Below are 18,733 nucleotides of genomic sequence, written 5' to 3'. Positions count from 1 at the left end.
GACTCGACAGCACCCCCGACAGGTTGAGTCGCTTGCTGGACTGACGCCAGCCCCTGACCCCTCATCGCTGCTGCAACAAATCAAAGACTTTGTTCGGGAAGAAGTGGCGCGTCAACTCTCTCTTCTGCCGAGCCCTACAGAGCGAGCTCCATACTTGGCTCCAGCTCTTCGACACGCCATCCAAGAGCAGGTTGCCGAGGCTCTTCCACCCGCCCATCAGCCTCCCCTTATGGCCGCTCCGCTGACATACGCGGACGTCGTCGCCAGACTTCGACCGCCTACCTGTTCTTTGCCTCCAATACCTCGCGAGCGGTGTCTCCTTCTCTTCGACCGGCTCCGCGAGTCAGCAATCCCTGGCGCACCATCAAAAACCGGCCTATCTGCTACAATTGCGGCTTGTCCGGTCATGTTCCCCGGCTTTGCTGTCGTTGTCTCCCAGTCTAAGCGCCACCTCCTTCAGCTCCCGTGTACTGGCTTTCCATGAGTGAGTACTCCAGATCTGCTGAGCCGCCGTCTAGTCGTCCTTTTTCTCCTGACCGTTCGGCCCTTTCTAGACGCCGTTCACCTTCACCGAGGCGCCGCTCCGTTTCTACGATGCGACGTTGCCCCAATCTCCCTCAGGAGGAAAACTAGGTGCCGCAGTTCCTGAGGCGAGAACTGCGCCCCCGCCGAACTTTCTAAGGCTTCGCATATCCCCTGCTAATCTGATCGAAATTTCTGTCGAGGGCATTTCCGTCTTGGCCCTTGGGGACACCGGTGCTGCGATTTCTGTTACGGACGAAAAGTTTTGTCGTTCGTTGAAGAAGGTAAACACGCCGATTGCTGGACTGTCGCTGCGTACGGCCAGCGCTGAGCACATCACGCCGTCCGCAGCAAGTACCGCTCGAGTTGTCATTCAGGGCTCCCTCTACATGATAACATTCGTCGTGCACCCTTCCTGTTCCCATCCTGTTATTCTGGGCTGGGATTTCATTTCCGGCCATGAAGCTATCATCGACTATGCTCGAGCGGAAGTCGGGTTCTCTTCTCTGCCCAGTCCTTTGCTGGACGTTACTCCTTCTGTTGCCTGTGTTAAAGCCCTCGCCGCCGAAGACATCGACATTCCCCTATGCTATTCCGTTCTTGTACTCCTGTCTCGCGACTCTATCGGTGACGACACTATGCTTTTTACTCCAGGCCATACTTTTCTGCATCGTGTCTCCCTCTGCCTTACTGACTATGTCCGCTAGCCTCTTGATACATTTAGTCTACAACCGTTTTCCTGCCCAAACGCTCTGCTCCTTGGTGAATGCCTCGGCAGTGTGCAGCCCATCGCATCTCTGCTCATCCGTGAGGAGACCGACGATACACCGCTCCTCGTCATGAACGCGCTCAGCCCTCCTGCCTCTACGCCAGATCGCTCTTCTACCGAATTGTTCTTGCGCTCCATCGACGCCGATCTTCCCCCGCCACAAAACAACACAGCTTCCGACCCTCCTTAATCAATTTCGCTCTTTCTTCGGCGCTCACCAAACCTCGTTGGGCCGAAATTCCACCGTCACCCATCGCATCGACACTGGTGCCCACGCGACGCTGTGTCCCCAACCGAACGCCAGACTATTACAGAACAAGTCGAAATGCTTCAAAACGGCGTCATTAAGCCCTCCAGTAGCCCTGGGGCATCGCCTGTTGTCCTAGTGAAAAAGAAAGATGGCTCCATACGCATCTGTGTCGATTACCGCCGCCTTAATAAGAGAAGGCGCAAGGATTTCTATCCCCTCCCACGCATAGAGGACGCTCTGGGCGGTTTGATAGAGGCTTAGTTCTTTTCATCCCTCGATTTACGTTCTTGGTACTGGCAGGTCTTCATGGAAGCGGCCGGTCGTCCCAAAGCTGCTTTTGTGACCTCCGACTAATTGTATGAATTTACTGTGATGCCATTCGGCCTATGTAATGCCCCTGCAACCTTCGAAAGGGTGATCGACACTATTTTGCGTGGACTCAAGTGGAAAATGTGTCTATGCTACCTCGACGACATTGTCGTCTTTTCCTCCACTTTGATGCCCATCTATACCGCCTGAAGCATGTTTTGACCTGCCTCTCTGATGCTGGCCTGCCGCTCAACTTGAAGAAATGGCATTTTGCTGCGCGTCAACTGACAATTTTAGGACACGCTGTCTCTAAGGAAGGCGTTTGTCCCGACCCAGCCAAACTTCGCGCAGTCGCTGCTTTTCCGAAACCTACTTCCATCAAAGACCTGCACTGCTTCCTAGGTCTGTGCTCTTACTTTCGGAGGGTTATTGGCAACTTTGTTTCCATTGCTGCGCCTTTAACGCAACTATCCAGCATTTCCGACTTATCGATGTGGTCTCCGGCGTGCGACGATGCGTACAACACCTTGCGCCGCCTCCTCACAGCGCCGCCCATACTGCGCCATTTCGACTAGACCTTTCCTACCGAGGTCCACACAGACGCCAGTGGTGCTGGCCTCGGCGCCTTACTCGCCCAGCGCATCTGTGGTTTCGAGGAATACGTTGTTGCCTACGGAAGCCGCGCACACTTAAAGGTTGTACCTAATTACTCCGTTAGGGAAAAAAGACTGGCCATCGTATGGGCCCTTGCCAAATTTGGCCCGTACCTCTATGGCCGCTTGTTTGACGTTGTGACGGACTATCATGCGCTTTGTTGGCTTTCCTCCTTGAAAGACCCATCCGGCCGCCTTGCTAGGTGGGCTCTTCGTCAGCAAGAATATGACATCAGCGTGGTCTATCGCTCCGGCAGCAAGCATCAAGACGCTGATGCCCTGCACCGCTGCCCACTTCCAGCCGAGAACGTCAGCCTTTCCACCTCTGACGTCTCCCCGTCGTCGCTTCACATAAGCGACATGCCCTCAGCGCAACTTACAGACCGCTGGATCGCTTCGCTTCTCGACTTTCTCTTCAACCCCATGGCCGCTTATCCATCCTGTGCTCTCCGTCGCCATGCTTCCGACTCCGTGATTCGTGACAATCTCCTGTACCGCGGGAACTACAGCACCGACAGCCGCAAGTGGTTACTCGTTATTCCTCGTCACCTGCGCACGCACATAGGCGCCTATTTCCACACTTGCCCACAATCCGGACACGCGGGAGTTTTCAAGACATGCGCCCGCATCCGGTTGCGCTACCACTGGCGCGGCATGTACCCTTTCGTACATAAATACGTGCGCTTTGTCTCGCCTGTCAACATCGCAAGGCATCTCCTCATCGTTCTGCTGGAGTGTTGCAGCCGCTCCCTTGCCCACCACGCCCTTTCGACCGTATCGGCATTGATTTCTACGGCACGCTTCCGTACACTGCGGCCGGTCACCGTTGGGCTATCGTTGCGGATGATCATCTCACGAGGTATGTGGAAACCGCCGTCCTTCCGTCTGCCACAGCGGCAGACGTGGCCTCCTTCCTGTCGCAACGTTTCTACCTTCGTCACGGTGCACCTAGTGAACTGCTTAGCGACCGCGGACGCGACTTTTTGTCCGACGTCGTCAAAATCCTGCTCCAACATAATACATCGAACCACGTCCGCCTATCATCCGCAGAAAAACGGCCTCTCCGAGCGATTAAACCGCACCCCCGGGGACATGCTCTCTATATGTCTCATCCAACCACTCGAATTGGGATCTCATGCTCCCTTGTGTAACTTTTGCCTACAACCCCGCCCTGCAGTCTACTACTGACTTCTCTCCCTTCTTTCTTCTTTACGGCCGTCATCCACCTGCTACAATAGACGCCATTCTGCCCTTCCAACCTGACGCCTCCGAATATAAACCTGTTTCCGAAGCCGCGCAACAAGCAGAAGATTGTCGCCAAATCTCCCGGTCACTCACGACTTACACCCAGTATCGCCCCTCATGCCGTCTCCCGATCTCCGCCGCCGCGGCAGCGAGACAGTTTGCATTCAGCCTCTCAAGCCTTACTACAACCCCTCCATCTTACAGCCGCCGTAAGTCGCCAGGATGGCTCTTCTCCCCGGAGGTGTTTGTAAAGAAGAAGCTGACAAATACAAAGCAGATGACTCGTGACAACGAAGAATATGGTATTGCGAGTCAGCAGTATTGCCGTCGCCACATGTGTCTGTGCCCGACCTGGTTGCCCTCGGACTCTTCTTGTCGCTGCTCCTGTCCTCCCAGCTCTTTTCAATAAACCGCCGCCGTACAAAACTAATAATTTTATTTATTTATTTATTTATTGATGTTGAGCGCTCTTCAGAAAGAAGTTCATAATCTAGCAACCTTTTCTAATTGATCTCCACGTTTCATGCTTTTCTCTGGTTGTTTCGCAGTGAAGTGCCAGGTTGGCTGTCATACAGTTCTGGGTGAAAGAACCTCTCGAACTGGCAGTGAGCGAACTGGCATTAAGGCTCGTTATTAAATACAAGTGAAAGAAGCGAACAGTCACAGAAACCAAGGAAAGCACAAGAGAATATTTCTACTTTCTTTAGTTTGTGCTTCTGAGGAATGAGAAATTTATATTATAAATATTTAACGTCTGAAAGGGAATTGCTTATAAATTAGAAGAATACAACATTCTGTTGGTGGGATCCGAACCCACTACCTCCGTGTTTCACGTACGGTGCTCTGCCAACTGAGATAAAAGCTAGATGTTTGTATCATTTTCACTTATTTCGAGGCAGATCACTTCTAAGAAGTAACGTATACGAGAATAAGTCAAGCAGTTTTGTTGTAATTGCCAGGTATGAACTGAAGCCGTAGGTGCGTGCTGTTCTGTTTTGTTGGCGTTGTGAACTTATTCATTTAGATAGTTTGTTTATTTGTTGGTTAGTTAGTTACAAATATTACTGTCCATAGGGCTGTTACCGTGGTGAGGCGTAACACGAGAGGAGCAGCCATCTTGCCCTAGGCATCATTGTTATGCGGGAAACTGCACGTGCGGAATTATAAATATCCTAGGGCATATTCAAAATTCAGGTCTGCCACACTGCTATAGCAACTTTACCCCACATGCTTTGGGACTGTAGCAAAAACCCTGATGGTGCTAACTCCGGAACCCTCCCGTCGCGGAGGGCCGCTGCCTTGCGCAGCCCCAGCCTCGGTGACCAACTCTGGGCCGTCCAGCAGGCCCGCAAGGCGACGGCGAGGCAACACCTCGAAGTCCCCACGTGGGAGACCTAAGGCCCCGTCGGCGAAAGCTCTGCAGGACTTTTAAATAAAGTTGTTACCAACCAAATTCAAAATTCCACAAGCGCGCTTTCCTGCATGACAACTTTGCCCAAGACAAGAAGGGTGACCGTGCGTTTCCAGCTGAAACAAAGCAAGAAGTACTAGTTTTTTTTGTTTGATTCTTCCAAAATGCATTTCGTGCATTCTATCTGTACCCTTAGCACCTGTATTGTACCCCTCGCAGTTTTTTTTTGTTTATAGAGAAGTCGGCCATCTTATCTTTGGCAATATAGTTATGTGAGAAAGTGCACTTGCGGAATTCTGAATATCGCCTACTAAAATACAAATTTCATCTTCATCTACAGAGTCACCATTCCTGCCACGTAATGCATTATTTTAGAGATGCAGTGTTAATAAATAGTTACTTTTGACATAAGCTAAATCGCACAAAAAATAAAAAAGAAAATATTGCCACATATTGCCAACGTACTGGAGTCCAGTGTTTGACGGAATCCCGTCTGGCGAGGAGGGAACATAATAACAGAAAAAGAGGAGCACTCACTAAAAAATAAAAAGAAGGGAAAAACAAAGACGTTTCGGGGCCCGTACGGGTCTTTTGTTCACAATGGCAGCGGATGGGCGAAGGTGGTGACTTATGTACGGTGCAGGTGGCGTAATGAATATGCGTAAACCTCAGGAAGATTACTCCTCGTTCGGTTTAAAACATGTGGTGTCGTTTGGATGTGAAGCGATTCTAAAAGTAAGCGGGACGATAAATACTTCTCCGTCGCTTCTCCGTTTTAAACCGAACAGGGGGTAATCTTCCTGAGATTTACGCATGCTCATTACGCCACCTGCACCGTACATTAGTCACCACCTTCGCCCATCCGCTGCCATTGTGAACAAGGGACCCGTACAGGCCCCGAAATGCCTTTGTTTTTCTCTTTTTTCTTTCTTGGCGAGTGTAGTCCTCTTTTTCTGTTATAACGTACTGGAATGTAAAAAAAAGATCCCGTTAAATGATGTCATACTACTATCGTCTTCGGCAAGTAAGAATTAGCGTACGCGTTACTCCGTGAATTCGGGGGCTTTGGTGACAATATTTATTGCTTGCTCTCGGATGCTTAAGTTGTATGGCGACGAATTAATGGGAACTAATGATATTGAGGAAATTTCTTGAAAGCTGAAATAAAATTTTTAATCAGGTCAATAGGAGACGTTCGTCTAGAGGTGGCACATTAAGTACGCAGCATCTCTGTTACCTTGTCAGTGAGCATATGTCTAGACATTATAAATCGAGCTGTTCTTCTTTGCACGCTTTCGATTTTTATTAATGCACTATTACGGGGTCCCATATAATGCTGGAATTTTCTAGTGTTGTCGCACATCAGTTAAAAAGGCAGTTAATTTGGCTTATTGTGAGGCCTGTTTTAATCTTCGACACAAAGACCAGTTTCTTTTCAGGGGCAGACCATATTTTAGCACACGATTTTTCCAGCTTAAATCTCCAGAAATAACAATTCCCAGGTATTTAAGTGTTCTGCTGTAGTAAGGGCGGTAGATCCTAGCAAATAACAGTACTCATGGACATGTTTGGTCTTGCTCGTGACCCGCAAAACTACTCTTTTTTCTACAAGTATGTTACTTTTCCAGCCTTACAATGCACCTTTATTTCGACTGCTACGAGAGCATCATTAAGTGCTTTTTGGTTATCTGTATTATTTGTAGCACACTAGAGCAGGCAGGCGTCGGCAGAAAGTCCCACTGTAAAATATGTTTTTAATATTGAAAGCAATGTCGTTATTATAAATTAAAAACAAAGCGGGACCCAAGACGGACTCCTGGGGTACACGGGAGGTTGCGCTTAATATTTCTTATTTACTACCCGCGATTTCGACAAATTGCTATCTACCGCTTAGATATACTGTTATGCAGTGCATAAGTTTATGAATGATTTCTATTAGTACTAGTTTGTTAATTAGATCACTGTGTTGGACTCTGCCCAAAAGCATTCGAAAGCTCAAGGCATATTGCGTCGATTTGTTTCTTCTCGTTGACAGCCTTCGCGAAGTCATTATTTGACGCTGCTAGTTGTGGTACAATTGAGTTTTTTGCCGAAAATCGTTCTGATTTGCAAAAAACCTTTTGTTGATTCGAAATCTATATAGATTGCCTTTAATAATTTGTGCTCCAGAAGTTTGCAACGCACACAAGACAAAGAGATTTTCCTGTAGTTTTCAACTGCCTCGCGGCTTCTAGTTTTATGTGCCGGGACCGGCTCAGCAATAGGCCAGTCATTAGGAACCCGTTTCTGCTCTGAGGTTTTAAATGTAATTACCAGGTAATGAGTTATCCTTTCCGAATACCTGCATAGAAAAGGTGTTTGGTGTGTCGTGCGGTCCAACACGCTTTTTTAATTTATATTTAGCACGAGAGATAGCACTTCTTCGCACGTTAATTAAATGTTGGGCAGTGTTGATTCTTGTATTTGAGAGACGGAGAATCCGATGGCACAGTGTTCGTTGCTGGGGCGCTAAGCACAGACTGAAAAAAACTTAGTATGAGGTTCGGGATCACAGAGGAATCAGTAATATCAGCATATGGCCGACAACAACGCTATAAGAGCTGTTATCCCTCTGTGGCAGATGACGCCGAAATCGATGGGGAGACGATTTTATGCAATTAATGTCTCATATTACTCTTTCTTCTAGGTTCTCTTGGCATTTGTTGCAAAAGGCCTTATGAATGAAAGATTAAACTACAATTTTATGGCCCTTTCTTTGTCGACTATTTCTTTTAGAGCTAGCATGAACGCTAAGCTCACTGCATCTTGTTGTTCGATGTAAACACGCAGGGCTACCGACGTCTGACGCAGTAATCTGTGAGAACTGCCGGTGTCCCAAGCACGAGACGGTGTGCAGTCGTGACTTGCTCATCGGCTGCGTGTGTGCGTGGGGTCACTACCGAATGGGCGTCTACGGGCCCTGCATGAAAGCGCGCGACTGCAGGATGTCATGACGGTGCATTTTGTGAACTGTTCGAGCTGCTGTGGGAAGTAAGAATGGAATAATAAAGCCAGCCAAAAGGACCTGTCTATGTGCGTCCGCTTTAAAGGGGTACAGACACAAAAATTCTGGCGTAAACAAATTAATATGACTGGTTTCTGGAAAGTTTCTGTTGCAGGTGTTTAACATTATATATGATTTAAAATGATTTAATTTCATATGGTTTTCAATGTTTTCTGAAGAGCCGCTCGGCACTTTCAACCACTTCGAGTGACATCAAGGTACACTTTCCCCAATTACTGTGAGGTCACCGAGCACAGTGGTTGTTCTCCGGAACCAGTGCTTGCCGGCATCGCCGACGTCATCAAAATTGTGGTAGTCCAAGTTGGCTGGTCGACCGTAGACTTCATGGTGCACTTCAGCCCTGGCGCTGAATGAGACCAAAACTGCCAGCACAAAATCGTTTGTATAGTTATTACTGCTGCGCACTGGTGTTTAGAGCTCATTGTCATGATCATTATGCCCTTAGGCTTCTTTCAAAAGAAAAAAAAACGGGCACCCGGATACTTCGTTTCTGTACACGTCTAAAAGTTACCTTCACTTCGCTGTGCATTGCGCCTTCCACAGCCTGCAAGCATATTTTCAAAGATTAAATCGTCTGTTTGCTCCACGTATATTTCCTTAAGAATTTCGTATTCTAATTGCAATATTCGACGCTACGCGAACGTTATATTTAAGAAATATAATTCCTCGAGTTCGACGTGGTGAACGTTCTGGTAGGAATAGCGAAAACAAAATGCTCAAGCGGTCATATTATCTTATCGAATAAATGTGATCTAGCAGTGTTGATTCGCCATTTCACTTTTACTTTGACCGCCTTCCCGCAACATCTTTCATATGAATTTCACATTCACTTTTTCATTTCGGAGCTGGGTGATCTTCTGGTGCAGATTGGTGGTGGGTGTTTTTGGACGGAGTCTTTGCAGGGTGGAGGTGGGAGAACTTTGAGTGTGGTGGTTCGCAGGTGGGAATGCATTTTTGCTCATGGATGCCCAGCGCTGCAACCACCAAAAAAAGGGCGGAGGCTTCACATCCACATAGCCAACGGGTTTTTCACCCAAGGAGGATTATTATGTTAATACAGTAAAAAGAGAGAAACGGTCATACAACCTGGGCCCTCATGCCCAGCCAATTCATAAAAAAAAACCATCTGTACTTTGTGATATCAGTGCACGTTCAAGAACCCAAAGTGGACGAAATTTATCTGCAGCACTTCACTACGGCACCTCATTCTCTCTTCATTCACCCCTCCTTCACCCGTTCCCTCATGGCGCGACTAAGGTGTCCAGAGAGAAGTGCAGAAAAGGGTGGTGCAAATTAAGATATGTTGTGCTGTACTGTAGCAGTCAGTCGTTGCGTTTTTCCCTTGCTCAAAAGCCATTCGGTTGACCTTTTCGGTCCCGGTGTCATCACATATGTATCCGACTTGTTTGTGTCGGTTTCGGCTCCTTGGATATAATGTGCCGCGAAAGGCAGAAACCTATATTTCTAAACCCATGCGACAAGCCATTCAGAATCGTTTCAAGCCAAACATAGTAAGCGCAGAAAACTGCTTTATAAACTAGAAGCCTCAACGTTTTACGTGAGTGCGGCACGGTTGATGGGTTTTTAAGGCAAAAGCCTTTATTGGGTCATACTCTCATCCGTTCGCAGAGGGTGTTACACGTTTAACTCAGGAACTAAAATTGATAGCAGAAAAAGAATAGTAGCCTCAGATAGAAGAGGGAAAAGTGAACCTAGAAGCCAAGTTTGATGACTTATAATAATAGGTTAACTAATTATAGACAAAAATGCCGAAATTTCGTCGAAATAGCATGGACGTCGATATCGCCAAGGAAACGGTGTGACGTCACATCCATCGGAAGTCGTCACGGCATTGTGAAAATGGTCACAGAATGGTTGGCTTTCAGCTCTCAACACTTTAGTTGCCAAAGTGTCTCGTAATTTTTTGTTTGCTTGTTTAGAGCTTCTTTAGGGAACCATCAGCTCAACTGTTTGTCATTCCAAAGGAAATCCTCAAAAGTGCGGGTATGCTTTGTTAATAAGTCAATAGCCGCCATCGGTGGGCTTGCCAACTGCATTCCCCATTTGACCCTTGCCCGTAATGGGCACAGATTCTTGTGTGTTCTTGCCTAAAAGAACAAAATCACGGAACCTGTCTTTATAGCATTCACTTCCTTGTGCAGTGGCTGGAAATTCATGTGAAAGTGCCGGTCAGCACGATGGAATATGTTCGCGGTTGTGCAGCAGATGGATGAGGCACCTAAAGAAGAAACGGCGCTTCCATCTAGACGCAGTGGATATGTCACTGACGTGTTTTCTGCGAGAACCCCACACCCAGACAGTTCTTTCTTATGTAGCTCAATATTTGCGGAAGCACCATTTCGCATTGCTCCTCCCAAACGGAAGAAGTTGGGGTGAGAATTATTTGGTAGCCTGTAACCACCCAGTAGGTCGTAGAAAAGAACGTTGGGCCAGTTGGTGTAAGCACACACACACGAGCGCACTCGTGTGTGTGTGTGCGTTTCTCCCTCTCGTACTGTGTTAATCTGCGTCAAGATTTCCTGAATAATAGGTCGTAGCTCCAAGCGACCATTGACGTCACGTTAGTGCACATTTACGCATTTGGCCTAATTGCCCAAATCGACTGACATTTTTAACTTAAACGAGTGTAGACACCTGATTATTGGGTGAGTTTTTTATTCTGTGCAGAGATCCGTAAGGCCTTATTATACATGGATTACCACGTGGTATTCTCCCACGGCCGCTGAGTAATTTATAATCGAATTTCTTTCTTGTGCAGTTTCGGTTTCAATAGCCGAATATAATCACTGTGACGTAAAAGTGTGGTTATGGGACACATGAGCCGTGAAGAAAACTGCAATATAATCGCTGCTTCTACATTCGTGGTCATTCAGGCTCTTGAGGCAGGTTGCCTTAATATTTTGCATTGTAGAGAATTAAATCGACGAAGCAGCGGTTATATCGCAGTTTGTCCATGTCAAACGTGACCTACAAGCACAGTTTGACGTCACAGTCATCGCTCCACTGTCGAAATCGAAACCGAATAGCGTGACAGAAAAAATTCAAATACAAATTATATAGTGGTCGTAGGTGAATATCACGTGATGATTCATACGTAGTAGTCTCTTCCGCATCATCGTAAAGAAGAAAACATTCAGGTTTAGGTTTATGGGGGTTTAACGTCCCAAAGCGACTCAGGCTATGAGAGACGCCGTAGTGAAGGGCTCTGGAGATTTAGACCACCCGGGGTTCTTTAACGTGCACTGACATCGCACAGCACACAGGCCTCTAGAATTTCGCCTCCATCGAAATTCGACCGCCACGGCCGGGATCGAACCCGCGTCTTTCGGGCCAGCAGCCGAGCGCCATAACCACTGAGCCACAGCGGCGGCTCAGAAGAAAAAAGAACATGCCACTAAAATTAGATGTCTATACTCCTTTAAGAGCGAAATATCACATGACCATAGATGATGGGCAAAAAGAGCAGAAAGGGCAAAACAGCGCTTGTTTCGTCCTTTCTCCTATTTCTTCTGTCTTCCTTCCTTGTCCGTCTGACGTTGTGCTGTTATGTTAAAGCATGATCTTAGATATAAAGGCGCATGCCCTCTGTTTTTTTTTTTTTCAGCAAAAGCACACATGGGTGTGTGTCCACTGCCGACAATCGGCAGCAAGAAAGGCCGTTGGCGGGCTGTCCTGAGCAAATACCTTTTAAAGCAGATAAAAAAACCCGTTTTAGATAAAGAGCTCGGAAAAGGGGGAGAGCTGAGTTTCAGCAATGCGTCATTGGTTGCGCTAACTGTCGCGTGCGCCTTCGACGCGTCGTTCTTTAAGTCGATCTTCCCTTTCTTTAACATGTGTCACAAATTGGCTCAACGATCTGTCTTTCTGTGTCATCCGGAATGGTGAAATATATTTGCGTGCTTCTTTTCGTGTTTCTTTTCAAAGCTTTAAAACTACATATCTTTTTTATCTCAGTGGATAACAATTCATAACAGAATAAATTAAACTGGCGCTTTTGCGTCTCAAACAAGTAAAAAGATATTGACACCAGAAAACATCAACTCGATAAAATAAGGTTTTTACCATGTAAGAAATATATTTCAGACTTTTGCATCTATCTTTATGGTCGGCAAAATGGTGCGCTTCTGCTGCTCTTCTGGGGAACTGATTTTGCTCGTAAAACAAGACACATGAATGAATGAATAAAACTTTATTTTCGTTTCTTTGGGTTCAGCGGATTCCGGACGTCTTCATCCTCCGAGTTCCAATGGTCGGTGTCCTCATTCCAGGGCCCCGCTGAGCTTTGCCACCTCGCTTGCGTGCCGCACGAGTCCTCTCTGGACCGCCAGCTCGCTGCTGGTGAGCAGGCCCTCCCACTGTTCCGCACTGGGATTTTCTAGTTTATGGAATGCATAGTTGTGTCTACATTCCCATGTAATATGATATAGCGTGGGGGTTGCCCCGCACCACGTGCATTTGCCATTGTATTGTCCTGGATACATCTTATGTAGTGTGTGTAGGTTTGTAAACGTACCTGTTTGTAATCTTCGCCATCCCACTGCCTCGTGCTGTATCAGCAACGGGTGTGGTGGAGGATACGTCAGTCTCCTTCCTCTGTGGTAATTTAGTATTTCTGCATATGTGGGTTCTACCGTTGTGGTATGTTCCTTTGACTCCGTTGTGTCTGCTCGGTGGGTCATCTCGCAAGCTAGACTGTCTCCTCAGGTTCCCTTCCACTCCGGCGTGTCCCGGTATCCAAAAAATTTTTTGTTGTAATGATGTATTGAGAGGCCCTGCCTGGAGGATGATTTGCAGTGTTCCCTTGCATATTCTTCCCGCCGTGTAGCTTCTACACGCGGCTTTCGAGTTCGTCAGAATCGTGAGTGATTTATTTAGTCGGTTCCCTTCAGCTACTGCCAGAGCTACGGCAACTTCTTTCCCTTCGGTTACCGAACACTTTTTGGTTGTTACACACGTGACCACCTCTAGGCTCTGGTTGACGACCATTGATGTAACTCAATGTTCTTTGGTGTGCCTGTTCCACGGATACAGGCCTGCATCCGTGTACACCGTGTTTTCTTTGGTAGCTAGGTGTTTTTCTACGTACTCTGCCCTAGCGGCTCGTCTAGCCGCGTGCAGGTTTGGGTCCATGTTTCTCGGTAAGAGCAGACTCTGATGGTTTGTCTGACTTCGTCTGGTATGTTTGCTACTCTGCCTTCTGTTTCTTTACTGCTATACCCTAACCTGCGGAGGAGCGCACGGCCAGTGGTCGACTGCTGGAGTCTGGTTAGTTGCGATCCAGCTTGGGCCGTAGCTCTTCGAAGGTATTGTGGATGCCCAGCATCAAGAGTTTTTCATTTGATGTATTTCTTGGTTGGTTTAGTGCTGTTTTGAAGGTTTTCCTTATAAGCGTGTCCGCTTGTTCCTTCTCATTCTTTGTCAAGTGGTGATACGGCAGGGAATAGGTGATCCGGCTTATTACGAGGCTTTTAATCAGCTTTACTGTATCTCCCTCCTTCATTGCGTGCCTTTTCTGTGAGACGCGTGATCATTCTGCTGACTTGCTGTGTTGATTGTTTTAGGAGACTGAGTGTGCGGCTGCATCTATTGCATCCTTGGATCCACATACGCAGTATTCTTATCATGTTTCGTTCCGGAATGGTCTGTCCTTCCAAACGCACTGTCAATTCTTCCGACGTTGGCTTTTTTCCGACCCGCAGAATTTCCGATTTCTCGGTTGCGCACGCGAGTCCACTAGCCCTGACGTATTCCTCCACGCATGTCGCTGCTTTCTGCAATAGTTCTTCTTTTCGGCCAAGTGACCCTTGGTTGACCCAGACAGTGATGTCATCCGCATACATGGCATGCTGGATACCTTTGATCTTGCTCAGCTGGCGTGCGAGGCCGATCATTGCCATGTTGAACAGGACCGGTGAGATCACCGATCCTTGTGGAGTTCCTTTGTTTGGTGTGTTAAATGTTTCGATTCTTAGGTCTCCCAGTCCTACCGTGGCCGTGCGGTTTGACAGGAAGGCCCTTACATAGTTGTGGATTCTTCTCCCACACCTGTTATTGTTGATTCCTTCCATGATTGCTTCATGACTGACGTTGTCAAAAGCACCCTTGATGTCCAAGGCCATTACGATATTTTCTCCTGTTTTGGGAATTGTGTCTATTCTTTCCTCTTTGATTTGTAGGAGGATGTCTTGGGTTGACAAGTTTGCTCTGAAGCCGAACATACTTTGGGGGTATTGTTCCTCGTCTTCAAGGTGTTGCTGTATTCTTTTCGTGATGACTCTTTCGTAGAGTTTGCCTAGACATAATGTTAACGATATGGGTCTTAGGTTCTCTATCTGAAGCTTTTTGCCTGGTTTTGGTATCATGACCACCTCCGCGTGCTTCCAGTCTTTGGGGACGGTGCCTGTGGCCCATAGTTCATTTAGATATTCCGTGAGCTGGGCTATTGCTTCATCGCTTAGATTGCGGATGAGCGAATTCTTGATCTTGTCTGCTCCCGCTGCCGTATTCTTGGTTATCGCTCTAACTGCTGCGTAGACTTCTTCATTTGTTATCGGCCTGTCTAAGTGTGGATTATCCTCTCCCTGATATTCTCCTTTGTATTCTTGGGGCCTGTTGTTGCCGTAGCATTTCGCCTTGATCGCTTCGATCAAGTCATCGTTGCTGCCCTTGAATTGGTGTACTAGTCATTGTATGGCTTTGCCGCTTTCTGCTTTTGTTTTGTTGGGATCCATTAGCGCTTTAAGATTCCGCCACGTTCTCGCTGTGCTGAGTGTACCATTCAGTGAGCTGTTGAACTGTTCCCAGCCGTGCCTAGCCAGTTGCGTTGCGTACTCTTCTGCTTTCTGCGTGATCTCCGCTATTTTTTTCTTCAGATTTCTGTTTAGTTTCTGTCTTTTCCATCTCTTCGTGAGCCCACTTCTCGCCTCCCATAGCCTGAGAATTTTAGGCTTCACTTCCGGTGTGGTCTCCGTCCTGTCTATTTCTTGCCTATGTCGCTCCTGTATTTGTCTGATTTGCTCGCTCCAGTCCTCGATCGAGGTGATTTTGTCCTTTATTTGTCTGCTGCTGTCTCGGAATGCATCCCAGTCTGTAATGTGGGCTGATCCTATTTTCCTTTTGATCCTTTACGCCTCTAGTGTGATTTTTATTATGTGGTGATCGCTCCCTAGGTTCTCCGGCAGGTTCTCCCACTCAGCCTGTCTCGCTCCTCTTACAAAGGTTAGGTCGGGACACGTGTCCGGGCTGACGCTACTTCCTAGACGCGTGGGTTGATTTTCATTGGTCAAGAGGGTGCAGTTTGTATTCTCTGCTGCTATGCATATCTGCTGTCCCTTTTTCTCGCCTTTTTGATAGCCCCAGCTTGGGTCTCTCGCGTTAAAGTCCCCAGCTATGATTAGGGTATACGATCTTGCTAGACTGCCCGCTTCCGCAAAAAGTCTTTGGAAGTTGCCGTTCTTTTGTCTGAGCGGGCTATATAGGTTAATGATGAACGTGCTTTTGGCTTTGTGTTTCTTTTTGGGAATGACCTCCGTGATTATGTGTTCGATTCCCATGTCCGTGATTTCATTGTGCTCTATGGTGACTAGGTCTTTGCTAATTAGGGCTGCTATCCGTCCTATCTCCTGGCATTGATAGCCCCTTAATGTCGGTGTTGTGTTAGTCTCTTGTAGTAGTATGAAATCGGGCGATGCCCCTTGTTTATATATAAACTGCTGTAGGAGTCCTTGCTTACGCCTGTATCCCCTACAGTTCCACTGCCATATGTTTAGTTTGTTGTGTCCTGCCATGCTGATTGATTGGTGTTGCTTTGGTTTTCATTTCCGAACCTTCTGTCGTTGTAAAGCCTATCCCTGGCTTCGTTAGTGATTCTTTGCGTGGTTTGGCTTTTAATGAAGCTACGAAAGTATTGGTTTTCTTGTTGTTGTTGCATTAGCGCATTCTGCATTGTCTGCATTTGTGCCTGTATGCTTTGCATAAAGTTCTTCATCTGGTCCTCTAAGCTATTGTCTTTTGCTGACGTCTGTGTTTGGTTTTGTGATGCCGGTGTTATCCTTGGCGGGCTTCCTGTTCTTATTGTTTGCATCTCATTTATGAGTTCTCTAATTTTCTTCTTGAGCTGTCTGTTTTCCTCTCTGCATAGTTCTATCTCTTTCCTAAGTGTTCTGTTTTCCTCGTCCAGTTTGTTATTATTGTTTTGCCCAGAATGCGGATAAAGTGATTTGGGAGGGCCCGCTCCCCAGCTCACCTTCACTCCGCTCTTTTGCTGCTGTTGCTTTGATGCCGCTTGCTTGGTGCCCTGGGTGCCGAGCGGTGGGAAGGACTCGTCCCTGGGTCCCCTGCTGTGGCTACGTCCCCGGCTCCGACTTCTTGAGCGGGATTCGGCCTGGCTGACCCGGCTGCGGGAGCGGCTGTTGCTCTCGTTCTCCGGCCCGAACCACCGTGGTCGTCGTCCCCGGCCGCGGCTGTGGCTTCACCGTTGTTGTCCCGGCTTTCCTTGGCGGCGCCTCAGTTCCGCAGTGGTCTTCAGCCTTCTTTTGCAGTCTATGGTTCCTACCAGGTGGTCTTCCCCGCATATCATGCACTTGGGTTGGCACTCGTGGTTTTCCTCCGGGTTAGTTGCCCCGCAGCGTCTGCAGGTTCTCGCACCCGGTGTTGGACATACATCGGAGCGGTGTCTCTGCATTCCGCTAACGAAGCAGCACTGCCTCGTGGGTCTGTAGGGGTAAGTCTTGTATTCACCGGCGCTGAAGATTATCCATTTCGGGTCTGGGCCGTCGAGGGTTATCAGCGCCGTTTCTGATTTCCCTAGCATCCTTGCTGCCAGGATGTCTGTGCCCTGCGATCTTATTCTCAGCCTGGCCTCCAGTTCCTCGGGTGATATTCCTGATGGTAGGCCGTGTATAACGACCCGTGTGACGTTGCTAGGCATTGCCACGTAAGCCTGGACTTGGTAGCTTGTTCATTGGATCGGGAGCTCTCTTATTTTCCTAATCTCATTCGCAGAGTCGTCATTCGAAGTACTTGCGATTATGATATTGGAGCCCGGCCGTAGTCTGACCAGAAAGTCTTCTTTGATCTTCCCTCCACAAGACTGTACGATGGCCTGTGTGGCTTGATATGGTTTCATGTCCTGTATTTTGAGTCCTCCTCTTGGTTTGATTATCATCTTCGCGTCGCTCCTTGGAAGCGGAGGCAGGTTTTGCCGTTGATGTCCTCGCCGTCCCTGTGTCTTCGTGCTTTTATTGCTGTCCGATTGCGTCATCCCACCTGCTGCCGTGTGAGCTGGCGCCTTCTTGTTCTTTCCGATGGGGTGTGTTGTGGCTTTCGAGTTGGCGTCGTTGGCTCGCCCTCTCCCTTTCTTGCTTTTCCTGGAGTAATATATCTCCCAATTGGTTTCTTCGTCTTGCGTCAGGTCACTCCCGTTCTCCTGATGCATGCGTTCCTCCTCTCCGTTTTCGCTGGGGCCTGTCCCGGTCCTCGCGTCGTAACACGTGGTCATCGGCACTACCTCCATTTCTTGAGTTTTATCCTGTCCTTGGATTGGACCAGTTGTTATGTTGCTTGCGGTGAGGTTATTCTGTGCCCGAGCTGCCATGTCCGCTGTTCCGAATGGTGTTCGGCTCGGTGGCGCGCTCGCTCGGGCGTGGAGGTGCTCGGCCTAGCGTTTGGCTTAGCTCTCCGACCACGTTGTTCCGTCTTCCAAGCCCGATAAAAGTCCAAACAATGGGCCTAGCGGGTCAAAATCGGTGTCCTCGTGGCCCTGGTTTCTTGATCTTTTCGATTTATCCAAAAGTTTTGGTGGAACGATGGTCTTTCGGCACCGAAGAGTCGAAATTTCGCGGAGCCCATGCAGCACAGGTCCGCTCGCTTCGATCGCTCGCAGCGCCCCCCAACAAGACACATGCACTTTTTTTATTGAACAGCATTCAGCACGGTGCTCTGCGAAATGTGATAAAGGGGTCCCTTTCCAAGATGAGAACGTGATCGTGGAGCCGAAATGTTGAAACACCTCCCCTTAGGTCGACGTATACCCTGAACTATTCGTCCTTTCGGCAATATTTTTTTTCCTTCTCTTTTATCCGAAGACTTGCCATGTGACATAAAAAGAGGCTGACGATGACATAAAATAGGTCGTGGAGCCTATTCATTTCAAGAAACCCTATCAGGTTCCGGCTCTTAGCATTGTCCGCTATCCACAAGTAGAGCGGTTCCTTCCTTGCAGCCGTGAGTCCAACTTCCAGTGATCGTCTTCCTGAGTCCTGCGTTCCCAGGCAAGTCCACAAAAGGTAGCAAAGAGCCACATCAAAGGCCGGCGTGGTGCACTTGCGACACGCGCTGAGCTCACATTTTCTTGAGAGCCCCATCAGAAATTCACCGACAGGGTAAGGGCCGCCCCAGCCATTATTCTTCTGAGATGCCTCCTCCAGTGTCGTTATGCTACGAGGGAGGGGGGAAGTGCATGAAGGAGTCAAAGCACGTGTACTCCTCC

The sequence above is a fragment of the Amblyomma americanum genome, chromosome 8 (genome assembly GCF_052857255.1).
Source record: "Amblyomma americanum isolate KBUSLIRL-KWMA chromosome 8, ASM5285725v1, whole genome shotgun sequence".
Taxonomy (NCBI): Eukaryota; Metazoa; Arthropoda; class Arachnida; order Ixodida; family Ixodidae; genus Amblyomma; species Amblyomma americanum.
The sequence above is the reverse complement of the archived record's forward strand: the minus strand, read 5'-3'. Positions refer to the sequence as shown.